The following is an 18,551-nucleotide window of genomic DNA, read 5'->3' as shown; positions in this document are numbered from 1 at the left end:
TAGTGTCTTGCTTTTCAGTGTTCACAAATAATAAATGTATGTGCACGAATTACAAAAATACTGAAATTACGAATGCTAAGAATGTCCACAGGATTCTGTTCAATTTCTGAAGTTAGTCTGAAAGAACAATGTTGACATATTTGGAAAAAAGTTACTGTATATTAAGGTAGACACATCTATGCAAAAAAAAAAATGGAGCAGCTGTTTACTTTTGTTGAAGCTATCAAAAATAGCCATGTTACTCTTTAAGATTTTTTTTTTTTGAGAATGGGGCTTAAGCAGAGTTTAGACATGTAAGATCTTTATATTACTCCCCAAACACCTAAAACATGTATTTCCAAACTTTGATCTGCAAAGTAGGCAGATAACTAAGCATTGTTAAAGTCTGCAGTAAAAACCCCAAGCCATGCCTGTTTTCCTGTACGTGATCTATGAATCGCTCAGACTGTTCCACTTTGAAATCTAGTTCTGCTTTTGCCATAATTTCCAACGAGAAGGCTGCATAGCTCCTATACCTGTGGGAGAGGTGAGATTCAGCCTCCTAGCTGAAAACAAAATTGAGATTTCAATTCTCAACCCCAAGGTACCAGTCAACCCCAAAATCTTGTAAACAGAAGTGAAGAAGATCATTGAACACTACTTTTAGTGTACTGCAATTCTGTGTTATAAGAATAATTCAGTTGTGCAAGAATACATCTCTGGGAACACATCTCTGGGATGATGATTCAACCTGGAATGAGTTCAGCAGGTTTTACTTATTACTGTAAGAAGTCCCCCACATCCTTTTTCTAAGTGTAGGGCACAACAATTCAACTTTGTTATTATTAATAAGAGCATATATCCCAATATAGATGAAAAAAAAAATCACACAAACAACAACAAAAAATGAATTAGTCGATACCAAAACTGAAGAAAATATTGCAGCTTATATATACTTTTGCCCCAAATGCTTATAGTTCTTTAACTATTTTTTCCCCAGGCTCAGACTGTGAAAGGATTACAAAGCACACAGTGAAGCAGCAGCAGCACGTGGTATTTTCGGATTCTGACTTCCTCAACTCAGGAGAGTTAAGGATCTTTGCAAAGTAAAACCTTTTTACCTGGAAGACTCTGAAGGAGTTGCGTGCGTGCATGCAGAGGGATAAAATGCATCAGCGTTCACTGCATACAGTGAACAGGACACAGTTTGTATAGGAAACTGGACCATGGTTCCTGACTGACATACACATTATTCTCTTCTAAAAGACTTTGCTGTATTTTATTATTACTGTTTATGAGGAGGAGGTGGAGTGTTCAGGGTTGTATGGAATGTTCAGTCTTTTTCAATGTAAGTTTACAAGTAAGAACTTTTTCTTACATACAGTTTCATTTGGATTAATTTTTTACTAATTTTTAGCTGAAGCAACTTTAGCATCCTTTAAAAAGTTCATGAAAATACACCACAAAGACATTCAGTGAAATACAAGAGATCATATTTTGTAGGTCCGAAATATTTCTGTATGTGGTATTTTCTGGTAAAGGATGCTAGCAACTGAGATTTCAATACAAAAAAAAACCCATCAAACACCATGAAAAAATATTTTGATTGTTTTTAGCTTATTTAATGCATCTTGGTGCTTGCCAGCAGTTATCTTTTTTGCTAAACTAATTATCGTGCAATACTTGAAAATTGCTCCAAAGTTTTCAGGAGTACGATTAGAAACCTTTGGGTGATCAGTTCTGCTTGTGACTATAGGGGAATACCATTCAAAAGAAAATAGATGGGGAAAACCCACCAGTAAAAGTCAAATGGGCAATACAATTATTATCCGTTATATACTTCTGTAATTACACATTACTTGTGTGAGGTTTCTTCCTTTAGCATCCCTGAATTTGTTAGAGTTTTTGGAGATGTATTCTTAGAATTATATATCTCCTACCTTGTACATAAAAACAGGTATATATACATGCTGATTTCCACTTTTACAGTTTTCAGTTTTATATTTTACTAAGTGAGCTCTAAATTGGCATGCTGCTGTCTGCCAAGCAAAAAGGCAGTTCCAGCCTGTTCCTTTTGTAAATGACTGAGAAAAATATCTAGGTTGTGGCTTTGGTGCAGTGGGTGTTTTTTTCAGTCCCCTGAACAGAAAATGGAGCATGTGTGAATCATATCAATATAACCTATACATCATTGGTAAAAATTATGGCTACTTGCAAATTAAAAAACTGTCACTATTTTTCATGGTGCCGCAGTCTAAACCATTAAAATAACAAGTCTTCACAGAAAGAAAATACAAAGGCACCTTTAAAAACCTGCTTCACGGTTTTTCTGAACAAGCTTAGTTTGCACATTTGAAAATGCATGAAGATTAAAATGAACAAATATATTGTCTATGCATTTGATAAAAATATTTATTAAAAGAAGTTACAGTATGAAGTAGCTAATTTTCTTCATTATTAAACAAAGAGCAGCTCATGTCCCCTAATTGGAAAATATATAGAGAAAAAATTTATTTAGAGGGCTCTCAGTAAATCAACATTCTCGTCAATTAGTATGTCAAAGTAAGCCAGCAATACTTCCTACTGTTGTCCAGACCAAGAACACTCTTAGTGGCTAAATTAATTAACTAAACCTCCCTGAACAACTTGTATGTTTCAAGCCTTTTTTCCTTTCCAGTTTCCACATTTGAAAAAAAAGGAGAGGAAATAGAGGTCTGCAGAAACCAAGTAACAATATTAAATGCAAAACTCCAGCAGTTTTATGAGACAGAAATTTAAGAAACATGCATATGTGGGTTGCCCCATCTTCTCCACCCGTAGTGTCAAATACATATTTTCTTTTATTGATTGCTTGAATATTCAGTTTTCTTTCAGCTTACAGAGAAAGTTTAGAATTAGAGATACTGCTCCAGATCTTACATTAAATCTGCAAAAGATGTATGCATTTATATTATACTGCAAAGAAGAAAACAACTGGGTTTTGTTTTCATAAGATAGCAGAAAAAAAAGTAGCATTTTGCTTGTGTAAAACAGCGCGGTTGCTGCTGCTGCTAAAACAGACTCTCTGTTAGTGTGAATGAATTCGTTGCTATCAGTAGACTTCTGAAGTCACCTGAACCCAGTTGTGAAACAGCCCATGAGCTGGATTACCTGATGAAGGGACATACCTGGGCTATGAGCTACACAACAACTTCTGGCCTGCAACATAGGGCTGTTTTTTTCAGGGAAAAATTTCTACTAGTAGGGTTTGTTGACACTGGTCTTAGTTGCGAAGCATGCAGTTGGTGGCAGGGCCACCAGCTTCTCTTTTGAAATGCTGTGACCTCCTCTTTAGTGAGGAAGATCATGAATCTGCCTGACCACCTGAGAGTAATAAGGTAGATGAAAGACCAAAAGCAAGAAGCAAAACCACTGTACGGAGTTGCCAGGAGAAGTGATCAAGATGAAGTGAAGCGATGAGTTGTAACGTTCTGCCTAGGGAGTCTGACATGTCTGTGTCCATCACACTTGCTAGGTTATGTGATAAAAGCTCATCTGCGCACCCACCAAGGGGCATGGAGAGACCACCCTCATCAACTCTACAGATGGCAAACCTGCAAGCCTGGCTTCAGATCTAATGAGAGGTGTCTTTTGTAGTTAGATGTACTTTGTGATGTAGTGTTATTAAGGTCATGACATCCAGAGAAGCAGCCTTCAGTTGGGTTACTGAAATAATAAAACATCCCAAAGAACTCTCAGTGTATGCAGACTCCACCATAAAAATTGTATTTTAGTATCAAAAATCAAGAGAGTAAGTGGCTTTTATTACAGCGCTCAAATTCATGAGTGCCCTTTACTGTTTTCTAGAAGAAAAAAAAGCGGCATTTTGATCTAATGAGTCAACAAATCAGCCTCAAGATCCTTTTCAGTTCATTAATCAAATGAACTAGATCCATTCATTTGGAACAAATCCCTCTCAGCTGATGTTCATAAGTCTGCCTAATGAACAAGCCTTTGGAGTTGCCTAGATGTGGCTGCCCTTGCAAATACCTGCTTGAAACAAGGAGTATATTTATGCCCGCTCTGCAGCTACTCTCCAGGTGACCGGCTCCTCAGACTCCTGCCTGTCTTCTGCATTTGGTTCTTGCTCCCTGACAAGATGCAGCTCTCCATTTCTGGCTTGACCTTGCATCAGCCTTCCTCAATGAGGAAGACCAGGGGTACTGAAGCCCTTGTCCATTACCCCTCTGCCAACTGTGGTACTAGAATTGGCTTCGTGGATGGTATAAGCCTATTTCTTCTCAGAGTAGAAGAACATACTAGTTCTGGCTTCCACCAAGAACTAGACCATAAGTCTCAGCCACAGCACAAGCTCTTTACTGTTCTTAAACCTTCTCAATACATACAGAAAATTTTCAATTAAAAAAATAATCTCTCTGTAGGAGGGCTGAAGTGATCCATTAGATATGCTGAACTAAAATAGAGATCCTTTGGGGGTTTGTAACAGTAGGATTAAGTCTCTGGGCAGCAACTCACTTCCTTATTAAAAAAAAAAAAAAAGTGAGGAATAGCAAGGAAAGAGTTATACCAGAAACACGAAAAAGCCTATTTTACAGTAAGCAATAATGACATCCACAACCAAATTAAACAAATAAAACAGAACAACCTCTGAGACAGCAGCAGGGAAAAAAAAAAATGAAAAACCAGCAGTCAGAACCCTTCTTGCTGGATTCTTTCCAAACCATCCTCCACAAGCAGTGTAGAAAAGAGAATGAAGGTGAAATAGGACCAGCTTCATGTTTAGCATTACTGAAAGAGACAAGAGACCTAGCAAGAATATTCTTAAAGAAAAGTGGTTGCATATTTTATCTCACATGCCTTTCGTACATCTCTTTATAGCTCATAGTTCCTCCAAAATTCTAACAGGTGAACTTTGTTTATTCTGTATTAAATTATGGATTTCTTTACTGGAGATTTCATGTGGAAAGCTATATGCATTTAGATTGTAAATGACTTGCCACAATTGTAAAATAGTATTTACCTATATTTAATGTTTCCCAAATACCTTCCTTTATTAGGACACATAACTGTAGCTGCTGTTTCAAATACAAGAAAATATTCCCAGTTAATTTCTTACTTGATGCTGGAATAGTTTGCTTTTAAAAAGCTGTTTAACAAACCTTAATGCTACAGCCAAACTAGCAAACAAACAGCCAGCTGGTGACTTTGGTTTATTTGCATCTGTCTCCCACCTGCAGTAATACCACCTACTTTCGCATTTCCTAGTCAAGTCAGCTGAATACAATTTGGCATTCCCATTCAAACAAACAAAAAATTGTACATATTTCTCACATTACTGAGTATAAAAAAGAGGCATTTTTTACCTTGTTTCTTCTGTGCTTTTGCTTCTGCATAGGCTTTCAGCTGCTTCCATGTTTTGACCCAGAGTCAATCTAATACAAAGCTGAGTTGTGTGTATTTTTCACTCACTGCTTCGCCTTGCTGATAAATCCTAAGTCTTGTCTAACATCTTCCCTGTCTTCACTTTCCTCTCCCTGTCATATTCTGCCATGGCACTTCTCTTAGGAAGTGTTGGGGTAACTCCCTTTGGCAGCATGATTTAGGCCACTACTGCTGAGAATTCTTGAGAGTAAAATAAACAGGGAAGACAGTGAAGTCAGCTTATTGCAGCCACCCAAATCAAATGCCAGACATACGCATTCGAATGAGAAGGAGTAAGCAGAACGAAGCTGTTGCTGAGTAATGTGGCTTTGGCAAGGCTCCCTGCAGCATAAGACCCTGCTAAAAGGTAAACTTTCTGACTGCGGCTCAATGCCACTTTTAGTTTTCCACATTTCAAAGAATTTAAGAGGACCAACATGCTGTTTTAAAGCTCCAGAGCTCTGAACATTTGAAGTCCCATAAAGAAAGCAGAAAGCAGGGAGGACTGTCTTTGGGGAGACTTGAGATCATTTGGAAATTAGTTGCCCTAGATTAAATTCATATGTGTGAATTCATCTGGCAGGAGTTATATCTCGGCCTCAATCCAGCAGAAATCAACAGCAAAGTTACGAGTAATTTTAATGATACCAGACTACCACCAAGGACCACAGGCAATGACCACAATCTGCATTTCAATGATTTAGGGAGTGTTTGCTGAATGAAATTCTAAAGTATCACCTTCTGTCATTGGTCATCTCCTCCTGCACTATTTGTGTGATTTAGCGGACAAATTGTTCTTTGATGTGGCAGTCTGATAATATCAGGATATGTAGGTGTCTCTGCCCTTATTTTAAAAAGATATGATCATTTTCTGAATTTACTTTTGGCCTTAAATCTCTTGTTGATCCCTCTCACTGGGGTTAGAAGACTAAGGACTGCTGTTCTTCAGTGACTGACTAAAAATAGTTTGACGGTTGGGGAAAAAGCTATTCTGATTCAAAACGATCTTTGACATATGAACTGAGAAGGTTGTCATCTTGGAACATAGGTTTGGGCAGGATCTGCACTCTAGCTTACATAGGCACAACAGTAACATGATCTAAGCACCATTGTCAAGTTTTGTCTCCATCCCCTGTATTCCTTCATGAAGGACCTGCATGCTTTAAAGGCTGTTATGAAATTATTTCTAGTCTTTAGACATGATCAAAAATATCTCCTAATGCTAACCTCTTCCTTGCAAAGAAATACTAGCATCTGATTTGAAACCTGTGACAAGTTTACATAAAGTCTTCATTTTAGTGTTTCTGTGATGATTACACAGAAAATAGTGGGAAAAAAATAAACTAGCCATGTGGTGATTGCTGTATGTTGTATTGGTTTCTTGATCGGCAGAAAGGAAGGAGATTTCTGGGTCAGAAAAGGGTGACTGAGATACCCCTCATTTAGGTTTCCTTTGAAGCCTGTTTTCAGGGAAGAGCTAGTGGCAGTGAGCATGGCAGTACGGGAAACACGATGTCCTTACCCAGTTCTGATCCACTTGGTGGCTGGATCTGAGGCTTAGTGGCCTGCTTGAATTTGGAGCTTTTATGATGGAAAAAGTCCTTAAGCCTTCTCTCTCTGTGGAGGAGGAGTCTATCTAAGAAGTGAGTCTTCTGGAAACTCAGCACAGTAGAAGATAAGACATATGATTTATGTTTTCTTTTTCTGGAACTGGTCATCCTATTCTGAGGAAGGTGGAAAATTAATCTTAGCATTGTCTTTACAGGGGGAATTTTCCTCCAATTCTGTCATCAAAATGTCAAGTGGCAGAAATGATCAGAAGTAAAGGAGACGATACCCCGAGAAATACCCTCAGGTCCTTTAGATGAAGTATATTGCAGTTTCTGCATCCTGTTCTGCTCCAGTGGATCTGTGGAGTGTCTGAATGAAGATTGTATTTACAGTCACGATTTACAGTGGGCAATGGAACTCACTTGTTCCTAATTTGACGTTTTCTGCAGACCTTATTAATCTCCACATAAAACCAAAACCTTCCATACTTCTATCATCTCAAACATTAATGCTTTTTGTGGATTTTTGCAGGATTCTGGACTCATCATTCTCACATAGAAGATGATGAATGTTTGAGCATATGTATCTACCTAGCAAATAGCTGCTGTGCCCTCTCCCATCTCTTGCTTCAGGTTTGGATGTTGCTATGAGTTGAACATTTTATGGGGAGAAGAGGTGCACCTACCACGCACAACTAATAAGGAAACATTCCCTGCAAGATAGGTTTAATTTCAAAGCTGTTGGGTTGGTGGGATAAGCTACATCAAATGAAAGAAATTAAATAGAAGGAAAAGCTTTCACACAAGCAGAGAACAAGCCTCAAAGAAGCTGTGAGTCATTGCTTACAGAAGGTGTAAAGGAAAGTCCACTCCAGTCCAGCCAGCTGGCTGAGGGGAACCAAAGGCAGGCAGGACAGGCACACTGCGTGCCTGTATTACCCTTCCACAGGTACTCCTCCATGAGGTCTTCACTTCGGGTGTATGTACATCAACATGTGAATATATATGTGGACAATCTCTAAAGACAAAATACTCATTACTACATGCAACCTATATTCATAGTACATTCTGAAGCAAATGTCCAAAGCCTGTACAGGTAGAATAACTTTATGTTAACTTGTGAAAGGAAAAGTTTCAGGATGTTTCTGCCATTTGTTTTCTGATATCATCTGCAGATATTTGAAGCTGCCAGACTTGGATGCTCTTATCATCTGGTCTTCCAATTTTTAAGTCTTAACAACCTGCCTCTTGGTGAACACCAGCTCACAACAAGGAGTTCAGTCTCGTCGCACAGATACCCTCACTTCTTGTCTACAGTTTTCATTACTGATGAATTGCTCCGGAGCAAGCCTTGCAAGGTTCTGTAGAAAGACTTGGAAAACTTTCTTGTCTGTACACTTACTGAGAAGCTTTTCCAATTAAAAGATTTTTATTCCTTTCTTAAATCTCATGGGTAATGTAAGGACTCTGCTTGTAATTTGAGATTGATTCACCAGACTGAGCCTGAATAGTGTAAGCCAGTAGCCTGTCTGTCAATATTCAAAATGTAGGGAGTGCAAAGACATAAAAGAAGCTGGTAGTTCTGTAGTGTTGGAGCAAATCGTTTCCATCCCTCTTCAGGGCACGACATATATGCCTAGGATGAGTGGTACAGTAACAGGGCTTCTGTTTCTCTTTGCCTTTGGGAAAGCTGGTCATCTGGGGTGATACTCTCTTCTGGCAATAGATAACTAATCTTATGTTACTATTATTTTTACATCATCCTTCTGTTTCTTTCCCTGCGTTCTTCATTTGTCTCTCTGACTTTTAGGGTATTTGGTTTTTGACCAGCAGTGCCAGATCATTTTTCTATATCTTAGGCATATTTGTATCTTTATTGGAATCAGCCAATCATAAAAACCCCAACACAAGCCTACAGTGTGATCCCCTTGCTCAGATCATAGAAAAAACTAAACAACATTTATAGTCCTGATTTGCCCTATCACACCAAGGGCATGCAAATCCTGCTTCTGTGTAGCTGACCTTAATTTTACCCCATCCAAAGTTCTGCAGTTATTTATATGAAATGTCCTACAGTAACACACATCGTCTGGAGACATAAAACATACAAGCACATAAGCTAGCTCTATATGTACTGCTGCCATGCTTAAAAACAACCATACTCCCAGCCCTCAGACCCAGTAAATTCCCTCACTCCCCAATAGTTTGCAACTGAACATGCAGACAGAAGTGGCTGTAGGCTTTGTGGGGGTCCCAGACCTAAAATACTGTCACTGTTTGGTGCTCCCCTACCCATCTTACCACCCTGTCCGACAACACTGGTTGGCTGGCAAGTCTGTCTTCTGCATCTCAGACCAACCTTGCAGTTAGGGATAGGTTCTGCCTCGGAGTGTGGAAAATGCTCATTTAAATTTCAGCTCAAAAACCAGGACTCTGGGGAATAAACAGGTAGATCTTGTTGTTGAATGTGGAGACAGAGGAATCCCAGGCGGAAATGGAGTTTTTCTATTATTTTCTCTTTATACAGTGCTCATGCACAGACTGATTCAAATGCTAAGCCCTGTGTTAGTATTTGGAATACAAGAAGGAGGAGTTCATAATCACATCATGGGAGAGATTAAAAGATTGAAGATGAACCTTAAAATGAGTGGTATCTGTTCAGTTTAACCAGGAAAAAGTTAAGGGCGATTTGATCACAATCTGCTAGGAAAATCAATACTTGCTATTTGCCCTTTCAGTCGAACAGAAAAGACAGGTCAGGATTCAATGGCTGGTAGATGTAACCAGACAGCTGAAAAAAGGCATATGCTTTTAAAAGTAAAGATAATTCAGCTCAGTGAATGATTTTAAGATTAAATGTAATACCTTTCCTGTAAGACATGCTCTCCTTTGAACTAGAATGAAATTATGCAAGTCCCAATAGCTCCAGCCCAATGTCCATACTTTACCTTTAAACCTCACGATTCAAAGACCAGTGAATTTAAACACACTAAGAATGAAACGCCAGGAAAAGAACAGGTTGAACAGCTGGTAAGCTCTGAGCTAGGTGCTTTCCCGTCTAGCAAAAGAGGCTTTTCCAGACAGAAACCTCATTTTTCACTTGTATTGTATAATACGGACATAATCCTGTAGCATCCCACCTTTTCTTAGCTGAGGTCTGCAGAAGGAGCTTGAGCAGCATTTGCTGTCTTTCTGCATGCCTTCCTCAGGCAACAGGCCTGAAACGAATGCCACGGATTCCCATCTGGTCCCAGGTTCTGGGATTGTGGTTCCCATCCGATCACAGCCAAAAGAGCTCACCCAGGCAAGCCAGGTGGGGTGTTCACCAGGGGTACATCAAGAGACTAGGCACTGCTAAATCTGGACATGTATCACCTAGGAGGTGACGGCATATATATGGAATGCGTGCTGTAACTGAGATACGGGACCAAACTCCTTTTCTTCCTCCCCATTCAAGAACTGCTTTCTAACAAAAAGGTCTCCAAATTACTTTGCATCTATGTTCTAAACGGCCAAAAAATGGTGAAATATTAATCTACCAATTTAACCCCGTAATCTAAAGAATCCTACTGCTGTGAAAGTACCAGTTGCTTCGTTTTGTCTAAAAGTGTCAAGCAAGTTGGATAGTTGAGATCCAAATTTCCAGCAAATAACCCACCTTCTATTGACACCCAGTACAACTTCGGTGCACGAAGAGAGACTGGATGCTAGTTAAACTGTGTTTTAAACCATAGGCTTAAATCCAAAATATCTGATGTACATTAAGCAGCCCAGGATGAAGAGATGAGACAGTGTTGAGTTCTAGCTCTATGTAGCTTGTGTTAGTAAAAAAAAAAAAAACCCCACAAAAATAGGACTCCCAGGTCATATGCCAAGATTGAAATGCACCATCAGGAATTTTCTGTCTCATAGACAGAGATGAAATAAATACTTAGGATTCTCCCTCCTTCTGTTCCTGCTCTTGGTATAAGTTGAGCCCAGAGCGTAGTCACTGTACTCCCCTTTCCACTCAACCTCCCCAAAACTGAAAAAAAGGGGTCAACTCTATAGTCTTAACTGAATTTAGAAAAGCAGAAGTGGCTCCACTCGAAGGCTGCAGATTTTAATGCTTGGCAAGAAACTGGGAATTTCTGGTTGCTGGCAGCATCTCAGCGGAATCATTTGCTTTGTTACTAAATTACATGCATCTGGGGCACTAAAATTATCTACAATTATCATTCTTTTTTTTCAACAGCTTCAAAAATACAGTTGTCATGAAACTTCTTTGTTAATATCCGTGTATTTTTCTATGAATATTTCACATTTGGGGGTCACAAAGGTACGGTTAGCGTCCTGATACTTATGTAATCAAGCCACAATATTCCTTCCTAGCTCTGCTTGCTGGCAGAAGCTCGGTTTCTCAAAGGAGGGAAGAGTGAAAGCGAATTAGACATACAGTCAGGCTGACAAGTTATTCATTATGTTTAAGAGCAGTCCACGGACCAAGCTGCCGCACTGCCTTCTTTAGGCAGAAATGTACAGACGGGATAACCTGAACTCAGGCTTCGCGTTCAGAGGTGTCTGAACATGAATTTTTCAGTTACAAAGCACAGAGAGGAAATAGACATTTCCAGACAAACAGAAATGATCAGTAACAGAACTCGCCAGCTACGTTTTCAGAAGGATGGGAAGCCATAGCTCAGATTGCTTCTTCCCTTTTCCCACTGCAGACAGATCAGTTATTGCAGAGCGAGGCTCCTTCTTACGTAGGCATGGATTACCATTGAGTTTTGATGAAGTTGACCAGAGTAATCTTCAATTTATGAGGATAAATACTAGCCTGGCAGATAGTTGGACTTTCCAGCACACCAAAGTGCTCCTCACCTGTCGGGAAAGGTGCTGCCCAGAACACAGCCGTGCAGCTGCCACACGGAGCCAGCCCCTACATGCTGACATTTTGGAAGGGACCTGAGAGCTGTCAATGAAGGCAGAGGGTAAAGAACCTCGGAAGTGATTTTGAAGACATCAGGATGCCAATAAATAGTCTGTAAATTTGTGTAAGTGCTCTTGCACAAGGAATTTGCTCACACTGTTTCCGGAGCTTATAGCTCGCTGTAAGAAACGATGTCAGGCAGCAGAGGGCCTTGGGACTACAAGTTAAGAGGACAGAAGAGGATGAGCATTGGTCAGATGAGAAAAAAGCAGTGATCTTTCATTCTCCAGCGCTCTTCCGTGAGGAAAGCCTTATGGAAAGCTGGTCATGCCGGGTCAAATACCAAGTATTTTCATATTTACTGAACAGTATTAGGCAACCACATTACCAATGGTGGTATGATGGTATTTGTGCTGCTTACCTTATGCTTTGCTTTGCATGACCCAAGCCTAGTTCCACCCTATACTCCCCAGCCTTGCTGTGCATCTTTATTCTCCTAGCCACTGTGTTTCCAAAGAGAGATGAAGTAGAAGAGACTTTGTTTTTCCTTTACGTCCCCTCACAGCTGGTAGCATCCCTCCCTCTTCCCAGCAAATTTCCAGAGCAGAGCTGCCACGTGTATGGAGTTAGTAGGAGTTTCAGGATTATGATATGAAGAGATTTTAGTGATACCTTCTCCCACAGAATTCCAGCTATGCTTCTTTAAGCAAAGAAAAAAGAGCAAATTTTGTCTACTGTGTGAGGTCTCTTCAGCTACTTGATTTTGCATAGGTGGGAGAGAAAGGAAATGGGAATACTCTTCATCAAAACCAGTATTTTATGCACTTATTGCGCTGGAATTTTATTCAAGTTTATGTCTTTTTTTGAAAAGGGCAATAAAATATCCACCCATAAATAGGCTGGTGGCTTTCCACACAGGTGGTGTTCTCTTCTCTCTTTATTAAAATCATGTTCCTTACTTTCACCTCTCTTTGCATTTCCCAAGTACTGGGCTACCAGCAGCTGTAATGCAAACAGCTCTAATTTGATTCCTGAATGTATCATATTTATTCTGTGCAGTATCTGTATCCCTAGATGAATTACACTTGGTGGACCAAACATTACAATCAGCTTTCCTGACTAATGCTCCTGTGAAATCCTTTAATTAAGCCACTCTTACACTCTGAAGAAGATGTCTTTGATCCCTTTTTCAAATACCGCTGTAATAACATTTCTACTGTTTGAATTGTCACACCTTTTTTCCCCTGCCTTTGAGTAATTCAAAGAGCACTTCTATGTAGAAACACTTCTGGAGCTGCCCAGAACAGAACCAAAACCTTGTTCAGTTTGCATGTGTTCTTTTAAAAAAACAGCCAACATGAACTGCTCACATCTTTTGTCCAACACCCATGGACACCCTGTGCTACTAAACCAGGTAGAGCATCCCATGGTGGTCACTGAACAGTTTTGCTTGTGTCCAGGTGACTTTGGTGCAAGTTCTAAAGAATGTCTTAATTCCAGATTCCTGTATCTGCAGCTTTCTGGAGTTATGCTCACACCAAATGCTATGGCACCTCTAAGATGTGAAGAAATTCATCTTGTTGGGTATGCTCCGGGTCTAAAGTTTGAATCCCACTTTTCCTCTTACTTAGATAATGTACTGTGGTCTAGTTGTCTATCACTGAGGACTCATAAGCTCCCACGCTCAAAGCTAACCTGAGGCGGCTAATGAGGGAGTTCAGCAACGCTTCCCTGAATATACCTTCGGTGACCCTGAAGACAGATACGTGGTCCAATTTGATCAGCCATGCTCCCTGATTAGATGGGCTTTTCACAGCCTGTTAAACAAGAGCATGTGGTTTCACTCATGTCTCATTGAAAACTTCAACAGAAGGTGGCTGAAGTGTTTCTTGGCTGTATCATCCTTGCTGCTGCAGCAACAGAAGCGCTGTAAATGCCAGCCAAATGTGGGGACACAACCCACAAACAAGAGGAAGCTGTAAGTGAAGTCATCAATACAGGAAAGGCAGGAAACACCTCTGTACTTCTGGAGAACACTCACAGCAGTGAAGGCCTCTACTTCGAAAGAGTGGCTGAGAGAAGCTTAAATTATGGTAGGTGTGATCTATGCATGTGTCATGTTTTAGGCAGCAGGACAAGAAAAGCTGCAAGCACACCTTCTGTGGATATTACACTGGAAAATTTTCCCATCTCCAGTCATAGACTGGCAGTGCACACACAGTTAGAAAGTACCCATGGACTTGCTAAATTTTCCTGCATGAACTTGCTCACTTCTAGCCATGTCTCTTCCATACCTTCTTCGTCACACTGCTACCAACATGGCTTTTCTTCACCCTTAAGTTATCACTTGAGTTTCCATGTATCTCCTGTGTTAGCTCCAGAATCACTCCATCTCTTTTCTACCACTCATTATCTCCTGTTGCAGTCTGCAAGAACTCAAGAAATCACTATTCTTCCTCCGTGCTACCATAGTCCTAAAGATGTTATTACGGAAAGCCAGACAAACCTTGCTAATACCATTTTTCACATGCAGGATTGATTTTAAACCCTTGCCTTCAGAGCCTCTTCCTCCAGACCCTTTTGCTCTATTCTAATCCCTGTCCTGTAAAAATACAGGGCTTGTCTAGTTTGGAGAAAAGGAGGCTGAGGGGCGACCTCAGTGCTCTCTGCAGCTTCCTGAGGGGGGGAAGTGGAGAGGGAGGTGCTGAGCTCTTCTCCCTGACATCTAGTGATAGGACGCGTGGGAATGGCTCAAAGCTGCACCAGGGGAGGTTCAGACTGGACGTTAGGGAGCGTTTCTTTACTGAGAGGGTGGTCAAACACTGGAATGGGCTTCCTACAGAGGTGGTCGACGCCCCAAGCCTGTCAGTGTTTAAGAGGCATTTAGACAATGCCCTTAATAACATGCTTTAACTTGGTCAGCCCTGAATTGGTCAGGCAGTTGGACTAGATGATCATTGTAGGTCCCTTCCAACTGAGATAGTCTATTCTCTTCTATAGGTGCATGTGATAGGACATTAAAGAAGCAAAGAGGGAAGACAACAAAAACATAGACTTGCTTTTTCCTTCCTCCCCCCTCTCCATGGATAGAAGCTTTAAAAAGCTGAATAGACTTCTGTGAAAGTGGTAATTAAAATGTAACTTACCAGGAGTTTTAAAAGTTACTTAATCCCAAGCTGACATTGGAGCAGGTACATCCTTGAAGCGGACGACTGCAGCCTGTGAAGGACTCACTCTGAAGCACAGGAAAGGAGTGAGAAATGAGGAGGGGCAGAGAGATACCACTACATCCCGACCACAACCCTGCCACGCTGCTGGGTGCCTCACTGAAGGGACCGAGTGCGGCCTGTGGTGATAACAAGGGGGAGGAGAGGAGTCTGGGGTGAAGCTGAGCCTGGGAAAGGAGGAGGGGTGTTTTTCCCTAAGTGTTTTAATGTTTGTCTTTTTTTGTTTCGCAATACCCAAATCAGTAATTAAATATTTATGCCAACTGGCAACAAATTAAGTTAAATTCCCCAAGTTGAGGCTGTGTTGCCCATGACAGTATGTGGTAAGTGATTTTCCAGTCTTAATCTTGGCCCAAAAGCTTTCTTGCTCCTGTTCTTGCTCCTGCCGTTTTCTCTGCTGCCCCGCTGGGGTGGGGAGGGGGGGTGAGCGAGCAGCTGTGTGGGTGCTTGGCTGTTGGCCGGGTCCAACCCACCACTGTCATCTGGGCAAGTGTGACAATCAAAGAATTGCTGGGAGAACTGAGCCTATTGAAGTATTTTCTTATGCTTGGAAGCCATCTACTGGCTAGGTAAAAAGAACACTAAATCCTTCATAGCTAAATGCTGGATTTGAGTCATGTGAAACTCAAAGGCTGACCATTCCTAATATTTATAAGATGCAGTGTATCACAATCCTTAAAATTACTACCATGGGGAAAACATTCAGCTGAACACGAGAACTTGGCTTAAAGGACACAGGGAGATAGTAGCTGCTATATGGGCTATGGACTTCAGCAGTTGCTACACGCAAACTTGCGCAAGTGCATTCAGATTAGTTGCGTCCGCATTTCAATAAAGAGTTGATCTATGGCCAAATGCTTCACTAAAGAGGAAGATGTTTCGGTTAAATGCCCTTCCGAGGCATTAACCTTTGAATTATGCAAAATTGGAATATGCTGGAAGATGAAAGCATCCAGCACCCACCCTACTTCTTTCATGTTTTCCATTTTTCCCTCCCACCCTCATCAACCTGCATGCACAACCCCGTGCCACCGGTCCCAGCAGTGCCCCAGCCATCCTCCTCACTCACTATCCCTGGCTGATGCAAACCCGACAGAAAGGTTCATGAAAAGAGATGCAAATCAGCCAAGCCCCAGGGAGATAGTTTCCTGCATTTATCTCCTGTCCCCGCTAGATACATCACCTCCTGTCTCTGGGGCATGTGGGTTTCCTTGCAGTTTCAGACAAATCCCTGAAAAAGCCTCTGCAAGGCTGCCTGCTCCACCCTGGCCAAGATCAGGTTTGGAGTAACGCCGCGAAGGATGCTGTGAACAGGAGTGAATGTCTCTTAGCGAGGCAGCAGCACCCCTCTAGCCCCAGCTGCCACGCCAGGCTCCTCTCCCAAATGATTTCAAGGGATCTTCAAAGACCTGTATTGTGCCTTCTCACAAAACCAGACCCAAAATGAAAGGAGTTTCTCTCCTTCCAGGGAGACCTTCAAGCACCCTGAAAGCCTCACAAAGCCAAGACGGAAGGACCAGGGCTTCTGTGGCACCAAAATCCCAACTTGTAGATGGAAGTGCTTAGGGACATGGTTTAGTGGGCATGGTGGTGTTCGGTTGACGGTTGGACTCGGTCTTAGAGGTCTTTTCCAACCTTAATGATTCTATGATTCTATTTACCTTTGTTTCAGAATCAAGAGCTTTTCAGGAAAAGACGACTCCAAAAAACATTAGTGCTGCAATCGCACAACAAGGTCACAGGTGGGACTGCTGTAATACTACTGAAGTACAGAGGGAAATCCAGCCACTGGCAAAAAAAACTATGAAGAAATTTTCTGTGCTTTGAAGAGAATGGACATATCTTTATTTTTATGGACACCTAAACTAATTTGAGATCATACATATTCCTTAAATTTGTGCTTCAGGCAAATTACAGACTGCATTTAAAAACTATTTCCTAGACATTAAACTCAATACCCTGAGACTAAGCAGGTAGACTTACTGGTAACAAACAACTACACTGGGCGGTTTTTAATTCTCTTCAACTTAGTAGCCACAATCTAGTCAAGAAGCAATGTCAGTATTAGGGTAGAAGAATCAAGATTGCCAGTATTTTGCTTTGGAGTTAAAATGAAATATGGATCGTGGTTCACACATTTTTTGAGACACGATTTTTTAAAAAGATGACATTCAAAAACAAGGTCTTTTTTCTCCATTATAATAAAAGATACACATTTCTTCAGCTGCTCTGTTACATTCTTAACATACATTTTCAAGTTTGGGGAAAAATCCAAACCCACTGCTGAGGTTTCGGTATTTTTTCTTTTTCTTGCTAAGCTAGCAGCAATAAATAATAAACACATCCTGACTTCAAACTTTAGCTGCCTACAATACTGCATTTAAAAAAAAATTGGTAATGACTGTGGGCTTCTGGATTTGTACAGCAAGCTTGTCTGTGCCACTGATTGGAAAAGATGCTGCAGCACCTGTCATTTCCATAGTACCAGTTAGTTCCAGATGCACTTTATTCAGGATGATTTTCTTTTTTAGGTATTTTTCTTTTTTCTATATATATCCACACACACACATATATGCATATATACATATATTTCTTTATATGACAAAAATATACATTTTTTGCTTTATACATACATAAAATATATTATCAGAGAACCTGACGAAAACTCAGCGCAGCCCCAAATCTGCCTCAGTGTTTCTGAAGATCCTGCGCGGAGCTCTCTCTGCATTTACCTCTAAGACTTGCAGTTATCCTCACCTGAAGTTCCTCTTTCTTCACATCCCATTTCTGTTCCTGTCGTGATTTGGCTAGCACCTCTGACATCTGATAAGCCAGCAGATCTGTTGGCCACATGTCCTTTCTGGATTCTTGGGACAAAATTAATCTCACCTAACTTCAGACACCTAGAGCAGAGAGATTTACGCTGATCACTGCAGTCAGCGAGGAGACCCGGACGCTTGTAAAGGCCCACTCCTGACTGACTGCACGCCATGGCCCTCCACGGACAAGGCAGAGAGCCCAAGGGGACGTAGTTCAGATCCAAACATCCGAGATAAATTCCACTGTCTGTGTTAAATGTTTATTAACCCCCTTCTATTAATATGCTCAAGATTACAAAAATACACATTTTGTCAATTTAACACTTTCAGCTATGATGCTTTTATATTCCTATTCATAAATAATATGCAAACCATTAAAAAGCCCCCTATAAAAATACATCTTTTTTTGGTATGTCTGCTTGTACCAAAACAAGAATAAAATATAGACAAGTTTATTGATAGCTGTAAATGTTACTGTTGATGCAAAATACATAAACAATACCCTACTCTCAGGCCTTATAACATTTCCCCATGCAGAGCAGAACCAAATCTAAGTAGGCAAATTATTTCATTCAGTGAAAAAAGTTTCTTTTAATGAATAAAATATTTGATATGCAGGTTTTGATGAGATGAAATTATTGTA

Source organism: Calonectris borealis, chromosome 2 (genome assembly GCF_964195595.1).
Source record: "Calonectris borealis chromosome 2, bCalBor7.hap1.2, whole genome shotgun sequence".
In the NCBI taxonomy this organism is placed as follows: Eukaryota; Metazoa; Chordata; class Aves; order Procellariiformes; family Procellariidae; genus Calonectris; species Calonectris borealis.
Note: the sequence above shows the minus strand (reverse complement) of the source record.